The sequence below is a fragment of the Triticum aestivum genome, chromosome 7B (assembly GCF_018294505.1).
Source record: "Triticum aestivum cultivar Chinese Spring chromosome 7B, IWGSC CS RefSeq v2.1, whole genome shotgun sequence".
Classification (NCBI taxonomy): domain Eukaryota; kingdom Viridiplantae; phylum Streptophyta; class Magnoliopsida; order Poales; family Poaceae; genus Triticum; species Triticum aestivum.
Window position 1 is genome coordinate 752,751,393 of NC_057813.1, and position 6,945 is coordinate 752,758,337.

Sequence of the window (6,945 nt, forward strand, 5' to 3'; positions counted from 1 at the left end):
ATGTCCGGCCGGGGGCGGACGTGTCTGGCGCGGCGGAGGACGATTTGCTATGGTTTCGGGGGTTTGGAATGCGATTTTGACGGGAGAGGGCTAATTTATAGGTAGAGGGAGCTAGGAGAGTCCAAATGAGGAGCGGTTTTCGGCCACGCGATCGTGATCGAACGACCGAGAGCATGGAGGGGAGTTTGCTGGGTTTTGTGCCACTTTCGAGGGGGTGTTGGGCTGCAAAGAGAGAGGGGGTTTATGGTTACCCGGTTAACCGTTGGAGTATCAAACGGACTCCAAATGGCACGAAACTTGACAGGCGGTCTACCGGTGCTATACCAAGGCCGCTTGGCAAGACTCGGTCCATTCCGAGAAAGTTTATTACCCGCACACAACGAGAGACGAAAGGAAAACGCTGGGGAGCATAGGAGCGCCGGATTGCAAAACCGACAACGAGGAAAAGGCTCGGATTCATGAGACGAACACGTATGCAAAATGAAATGCACATGATGACATGATAAAATGCAACACGCAAGTAAATGACATGGCAATGACAGCGAATAACTGGCAGACACCTGGCGCATCGAAACCGAGGTGTTACAACACTCCTCCACTAACAAGAGATCTTGTCCCGAGATCTTAGGACCGAGACGGAAGGGAAAAAGGATGAGGTGAAGCAAGAACTCAAGAGAAGAGACAAGGAATTGAGAGCACTCGAGAAGAAGAGAGGAACGACGAGAATGACGAGAATCAAAAGCTCACGGAATCAGATAGACTAAGAAACCACTCCGGTTAGAACGAGATAAGAAACGAATAAGACTGAAAGGATTTAGGCAGCACTCCGGCTAAAATGGAAGGAATAGAACACGAGCTTGAGAGGATGGAATGATACCTGATGAAGACATGACACAAAACCTCCGAAAAGAACTGAAAGAATTGAATGACAAGGACTTAGAAGGAAGGATTGAACGGATTTAAATATCTAAGAAGAAAGAAGAAATGCAAAACTCCACTTCAAAAGAATACGGAGAATTAATTGCACTTTGAGATGCAAGAAGAATAAAACTTGAACTCCACCAACAAGAATCTTGATGAGCACTTGAAGAATGGATTAAATCATGAAGAACCACCATGAAGAACTCCGGTAACAAAAAAACTGACGAGCTAAAATTGAAGGAAAAGAATAAGATGAGCCTTGCGATGATTTAGGTGGAGGTTCTCACGACATAGCCGAGGAAATTTAAACTCCGGAAAAGAAAAGATGAAAACACTTGGAACTAGAATTTATTCATCAAGAACAAACTCCGTAGAAAAGGGATTACTCACTGGGATGAAATAAGAATAAGATTTATTGTTTGCTTACCCTTCATCAAATTAAATTGATGACAAGTAGTGGATTTCGCATATTACTTATTCTTCTTGAAAAGGATTGAGAAGTGACATATCGCAAATTTGAGAAGGTCTTCATGAACCACTGATAGGATTGAAAAGACGAATGGATTAATATGATGATCAAGGAAAAGAATCTTGAACGAACCACCATTAGAAATGAAAATGACTGACTAAAAAGGATGAATCGCCGGGAAGAATTAGAAGAACAAATATGCTCGAGGGGATTTGGAAGCAAAAGAACAAAGAGATCATGGGTTGATTAAGGAACACTTGAATGTTGCACCGGGATAATTAGATAACGGTAACTGAAATGATGGCCTCCGTTGAAAAGAAACGGGAAAACAACTTCTGACATACTCCAGATGGCTAAGAAAAGAATATCTGACAAATGGAATAATTCGAGAGGATGACATAAAGCTAGAACTACGAAACTTCGAGAGAACGGGCAAGATCTAGAGGAAAAACTTTTCTTCGATCTTCAAATGATGACGAGAAACAACACCAAAATTATTGAGGTACTCCGGGAGAATGAAAAGCAGAGAGGTTGAGCCAATACTGAAAAGAGTTTGAAAACGATCTTGGAGATGGCATCTGACTAATGATATTCATACTTACGTCACACTTGAAAAGAATTGAGAGTACTCTGGGGGAATTAGAAGAGTCAGGTAAGATCCTGGAAAAAGACCTATGGGTTAAGGCCCACTGAAGAGAGAACACCGTTGGAAAGGGATGTTGAACAGATAAATGATGCACTAGAACGATTGAAATATTTGGATGAGGTGACAACCTCGAATTAGTTGGAACACAGACGAATCTTCTGAGATGACTTGAACACTCCGGAAGGATAAACTGGCGAGAAGGCAAACTAGCAGGGAAAACACTTGATCGAAGGAAGAGAATATGAGCAACCCAAAAAATGGAATTGAATCCGCCGGAAAAGAAAAGGGATGAAGAATGACGAACAAGACGAGAGATCACCGGTTGAAATGATTGAGGGAAGACTGAAGAGGCTCCACACGAATGAAATAGATTGTCGAGAGAGAGTCAGAATCCGGGAAGAAGAAGGGAGGGAGGGCGGGAAAACAAAGGCAACTTGGAAGGGGAAATCGACGAAAAACTTGAAGAGAAAACACCGGTTGAAATCATTGAGGAGAGAGAGCAAAAACTTCGCACGAGTAGGATGGATACTCGATTACGGACTACGGCTCTGAGAAGAAAAACAGGGAGGGCGGGTGGGAAAGAAAACAACTGAGGATTGGCTCAAAGATGCAGAGGCTCGAGTCGACTTGACGAGAAATGCACCGGATGCAAAGAGCTGGGGAACAACTACCAGAAAACCAACTGCGTGATCCTAAAGAAAGTTTGAAAGGGAAGAGGAGTAATACAAAACACCTACGTCAAGATTCCTTACCAGAGCGACGAAGGGGCTGAGGAGTAAAAAGAATTCCTACTCTCCGATATAACTAGACTCCGAAAACAGTTTTCTTTCTAGACTCAACATCGGCCAAACTACACGATCAATCAAGGGGCTCCTAAGGTCGGTCGAGGCTCTGATACCAACTTGTCATGCCCAATATGCGACCCTATCCAAAAGGAACTCGAAGGTCCCACCAAGGATAGACCCGCATATTGAAACGCTTTTGCAAGGTGGATATCATTACATCAACATTAGATAATAGAAGGGGATACATACATAAGGCATACAATGCCACACGAATACAACATCACAATACATAAGAGCAACATCCGACTACGGATGAAACACAAACAGAAAATCAAACGACATCCACCCTGCTAGCCCAGGCTGCCGACCTGGAACCTATCCCCTGATCGAAGAAGCAGAAGAAGAACTCAACGCAAGCAAGTATCGCTCTCGCGTCATGATCAGCGCATAACCTGTACCTGCAACTATTGTAGTAGTAATCTGTGAGCCACGAGACTCAGCAATCCCATTACCATGGGTATCAAGACTAGCAAAGCTTAAAGGGAAAGGAAGGGGTAAAGTGGTGAGGCTGCAACAGCGACTAAGCATATATGGTGGCTAACATACGCAAATAAGAACGAGAAGAGAGCAAGCAGAACGGTCGTCAACTAATAATGATCAAGAAGTGATCCTGAACTCCTGCTTACGTCAAACATAACCCAGAAACCGTGTTCACTTCCCGGACTTCGCCGAAAAGAGACCATCACAGCTACACACACGGTTGATGCGTTTTAATTCGGATCTGGTGTCAAGTTATCTACAATCGGACATTAACAAATTCCCATCTGCCTATAACCATAGGCACGGCTTTCGAAAGATTATACCCTGCAGGGGTGTCCCAACTTAGCCCATGACAAGCTCTCGCGATCAACGAAGGAATAGACCTTCTCCCAGGAAGACCCAATCAGACTCGGAATCCCGGTTTACAACACATTTCAACAATGGTAAAACAAGACCAGCAAAGCCGCCCGATGCGCCGACAATCCCGATAGGAGCTGCACATATCTCATTCTCAGGGCAACACCAGATGAACACTACGTACAACTAAAACCAACCCTCAAGTTTCCCCGAGGTGGCGCTGCAAGTGGCTCTGGTTCGGACCAACACTTAGACAAGCACTGGCACGGGGGGGCTATAATAAATATGACCCTCGAGAGAGCGACTCCCAAGGGAAAAGGGTAGGTGGTGGTGAGGCAAATGGTAAAACCAAGGTTGGGCCTTGCTGGAGGAGTTTTATTCAAAGCGAACTGTCAAGGGGGTCCCATAAATCACCCGACCGCGTAAGGAACGCAAAATCCGGGAACATAACACCGGTATGACGGAAACTAGGGCGGCAAGAGTGGAACAAAACACTAGGCAAAAGGCCGAGCCTTCCACCCTTTACCAAATATATAGATGCATTAATAATATAAGAGATATTGTGATATCCCAACCAAAATCCTGTCCACCATGGAGCAATCTTCAACTTCACCTGCAACTAGCAACGCTATAAGAGGGCTGAGCAAAGCGGTAACATAGCCAAACAACGGTTTGCATAGGAAAGGTGTCAAAGGTTAGAGGTTCATGGCAATTTGGGATGGCTTGATAAACAGGTAATAGGTAGCGCAACATAGCGATAAAACGAAGCAACTAGCATAGCAATGATAGTAGTGAGATCCAGGGTAGCGGTCATCTTTCCTGAAATCCCGCAAGGAAGAAGAACAAGTCCATGAAGAAGATGAAGCCACGAAGACGAACCAAGCGTAGACGAATGAATCCTCACGATCGCAACGGTAACAGGAACTATTGAAAAGAAGCACACAACATAGTAAACACACCACACATGAACAAGACATGATGCACAACAAGCATGATGCATGACAAAGCTGCACGAAGATACTCATGGCAAGAGATGATGCAAACAAGAACAACACATCAAGGCAAGTTTAAATGAGGCCGGGAACAATATATAACAATTCCGGTAAGTCCTCATATGCATATTTCGAAGTTGGTCCAGATCTGAATACAACTTATGTTCAAGTTATTAAACAGCAAGTTAAGATGCACAAGGATGATCTACACGAGATTCTAGTCAAGTTACATATAAAGTTCATTTAGTTCGAAGCTACGGCCTAGAAGATATGAGCAAAACAAGTCAAACATGGCATTGATGCAAAATGCACTCAAACATCAAGCAAACACCTCAAAACAAGGATGCAACATGATAATATAAAGCTACATGCAATTCTAAGGAAGTTTCATATAGAGCACACTCAAAATGGAGCAACGGTTCAACACACACACATGGAACAAGTATAAAGGACAAGCTGTCCAAAACAGCAACTAGGCATATTGCAAGCATCAAAACAACATGCTACAGCACCCCAACATAATAAAAAGAGGCATGGACATGATGTACAGCTAAAGCACAACAAAACATAATCACTGAGCTATCTCCAAAAATCACTAGAACATGCTCAAACACACATGGTAAGATTGCAAGTTATAACAATTACAGACTTTGCAGAAAATAACATCGTGATGCAATGTTTAGAGCTATCAAACAACATGTTACAGGGACTTATCATGGCAACCAAAGGCATGGAATGAATCTACTAATTGCATAGATCAAGAGTCCCTTACTGACCATAAGCCAAAAAGGATCAGAAAATATGATGGCACCCACGTAAACATAGCAAGTTATATTACAGATTCATACATGGCAGGAACATAATTATGAAGGCATGTAGATGAGCTTGTGCAACTCACTACCGAGCAATACATGGCATGGCAAGGCAACCAACAGTAAGAATACATATTTGTGAAGCTAAGCATGGCAAGAGCAAGTTCATAGGGTGCATGGATCACTAGCAAAACACATGGAAACAACTAAACTTAATGTTAACAGGCTGACAGCAACATTATCAAGCAACTTTGGAGCAAGAGATGAACAAGCTACAGCAACCTATAAATGCAACCAGGAGCATGGATGGAAAGAGCATGACATGTAGATCAAAACATGTTTATAGAACATCTCCAGATTATGCATAGAATGATTAGTAGCAACATGTTTATATAGCATCACGAAGTAACAGATTCAGCCTAGCAAAACAGCAACATCATGAACACTACTTAACAAGCTCGATTCACTCACCACAAGTCATTGCATGACAATATAAGCATAGCATCATCAAGAAGGCATGTTTGTGAAACAAACCAAGTCAAGAACAAGTCCATAGCATGCACGGATCAACTACAACAAGCTTGGCCAAATTGAATAACACGTAAACAATCTGCCAGGAAACATTTTGAAGCAAAAGTAGAGCATGAAAATGACATGCTAGACTACTCCATAATTGCAAAAAAGGGCATGAAAGGATAGACAATAACCACATGTTCAAAACACCCTTACTGAAGTATCTCTAACTATGCATGGATCTCTCTGTAGCATCAAGTTTACATGGCATCAAAATAACACCAGAACAGGGAATAAAATCAGCAACATCACGATGCCTAGTTTGCATGCTTGTGCTAGTCACCACATTGATCACAAAAATACATGGTAAGCACCTCTGTAAACAAGATATGCATAGTTCAAAACACATGAAGACATCAACCTCATAGGATGCACACATCAATCATGGCAAAAATGACAAACGAGCTCGTTCTGATAACAGACTGCAGAAAATATCATGAAGCACTCTTACGACGATGATTCAAGCATCAAGATGACCTCAAATGAATATGATGCAATAGGATGAAATGATGTACTCGTCGAGGCGAACAATTTGACATATTACACGCACGAAACGGAGCTACGGACGCACAGATATGGCATGACGAACATAGCATGAAAATGACATAATCTGGGACTTTGCAGATTTCAGATGGGGGGGGGAAGTCAACCTTCGGCACGGATTCCGAGGCAGGCCGGATCTCACTGGAACTTCGCCGGAGATGGAGAGGAAGGTCCCGGGGCGCTCTCCTTCGGCCGGATCTCGCCGGATCCGGCACGGGACGGCGCGGGGACGGCGATGGAGGGACTCGGGGAGGCCGGGGAGGCGACGCGGGGCGCCACGGGATGGCCGGGGCGGCGGTGCTGCACC